Here is a 2,210-nt window from a genome sequence, read left to right as displayed (position 1 = left end):
TTTTTTTTCACATTATAATTGTTTGTTTCTATTTTCTTTTTTTTTAACAGCAGCATCATTATCATTATTAAAAAGTATCAGATAATTTGGTTTGGCCAAAACCTCCAGTCTAATCTTTGCAAACAATACCCAAGTTTTATATATTTCCTCATACTTTTACTGTCAAAGGCCCAAGAGTTTTAGAAAACTGGATTCTCATCACCAAATGTGCCTAGCTTTGGAGACTGTTACCTCTGACCATCCCTTCATTGTCCCTCAATTTCTGAGTCTGTTTCTTTTCTCCATGTACACTCATTCCCCTGGTAAGCTTATGTACTTTCCTGGCTTTTAAGTACTATCCATACACTGACTCTCAAATGTGTATCTCACACTCAGACTCCTTCTTGAACTCCAGTGTGTACATCAGATCTGCATACACTATGGTTATACTTGGGTGTCAAATACACATTTTAAATTTAATTGCATCAAAAATTTAACAGTCTTTCCCACAAAACCTTCTAAATCTCAGTTAAAGGGAAAACCGGTCTTCTAGCTGTCCACGTCCAAAACCTCAGAGTCCAAGAATGAGTGAGAAGCAATTTCTGACCAGCAATGCTGGTTATCTAAAAACCATGGGAGTCTTGAGTATTGGGATCAAAGGTACCATAGAGTCATGAAGAAATTTTCTGAAATATGTTTAAGATTAACTCATCTTAGGTCTGAGACTTGGATTTTGACATTTTAATTTCTTTTGAATATGCCACTTTTGCAAGCTACGAAACATAATCAAACTGAGAGATCTAGTTCATATGATCTAGGCTGTCTTCTGATCTTCAGCTAGTGACTAGGTGTAAAACTCCAGATAATAGCCAATTATTTTTCATTAGGAAACTGCCTAAAAACCAGTCCTCAAAGGCATGACATAAAGAACATTTTGAGCCACAAAGGACAGAATGGCCCAAATTACATGCTGGGCAGCCTTTCAATGAGCCAGGTCAGAAATGGTGAACAAAGAAAATGTTTACGATGTGACTCAAAATATTTGTGGCAAATGAATGAAAAAAATCATAGAATGTTTCCAAGAACTTTTTGAAGTTCCCGCTGACAACCTGTTCAGAGCTTTAAAAAATTCCTGGTGTTGTAAATAAGCAAGTGAAAAAGTCTTCTACATGTGGTTATACTGATATTTGCTTTTTACCAATCCAGTGTTTCACTAAATATTCTTGTGTTCCATCCATTAGAACACAAAGTTAGAGATAAGTGTAGGAGTTAAGCTATTTAGTTAACTATTTTCAAAATAAATTACATAATTAAAAATAACAATGCGTTTTTCTATTTGCCACAAGAATAAAAGGACAAAGATGACTATTTTAAAAAAATGTTCAACTGTAAAATTGACGGTGCCTACAACATGTTCCACTACAGAATAGCTTCCTGCTTCTTCATACAATGAACATCACTATTCTTCCATGATATAGATTTATGTGGAAACAATTGTCAAAGATGTTTGTCAGGGCCAGGAGGTGAAAAATAAAGCATGTCCTAAATAGTTACCGTAAGCTCAGTTGACATCTTTGGGATAAACCCATAAAAGCTGGTCATAGTTTTGTTAAACATCTGCAAACTACAGAATACCTTACCCTTAGCTAGTTTCTGCCCAATGTCTTAAACTGGATTCTTTCTCATCTTTGACTCTTCTCTGGCTAATCATCAAAGTGTGGAATATCATAATTGGAGTATCCCCAGTAGTCTTTAGATGCATAATAGACAATGGATGCAAAGGTGGTGAAATCCTGGCAAGAACACTAGGATGTCAATGATCAGGACAAGAATGGCTGGTTTGCCGCACCCCTCTTTGCTTACATAGCCTGCCAGCAGGAAGGAACCTATGATAATAAAAAAGACGCCAATCAAAACCAGCACAGTGGCAAGTGCAATGGCCTTATAAGGGATCTTAAGAGGGCATTTCTTAAACTGGAGGTCAATGTAGCCATCACCTATGCTGGAGAGCCTTGAGTACTTCACTTTACTACTGGGAATCTCAGTAACCAGGTTGGTAGGAGATGGCATTATAACACATTGACCTAGCTACAGAAAAAACTCCGTGCCAGGTCATCTGTGCATGGGAAGCTCGCCCAAAAGACAATGTTGATTTGGTCTAAAGGGAAAAGTCCTACTGAGATTTGAACTCAGATTGCTGGATTCAGAATGCTCACCATTACACCATGGAA

The 2,210-nt window shown here is 37.1% G+C and overlaps 1 pseudogene; it reads right to left on the bottom strand.

Moving 5' to 3' along the window:
- Positions 1-1,682: 1,682 nt before the first annotated feature.
- Positions 1,683-2,049, bottom strand: LOC102821368 (annotated as a pseudogene).
- Between the last annotated feature and the right edge of the window lie 161 nt (positions 2,050-2,210).

Source organism: Chrysochloris asiatica, unplaced genomic scaffold (assembly GCF_000296735.1).
Source record: "Chrysochloris asiatica unplaced genomic scaffold, ChrAsi1.0 scaffold00254, whole genome shotgun sequence".
NCBI lineage: Eukaryota > Metazoa > Chordata > Mammalia > Afrosoricida > Chrysochloridae > Chrysochloris > Chrysochloris asiatica.
Note: the sequence above shows the minus strand (reverse complement) of the source record. Positions and strands in the feature narration are given on the sequence as shown.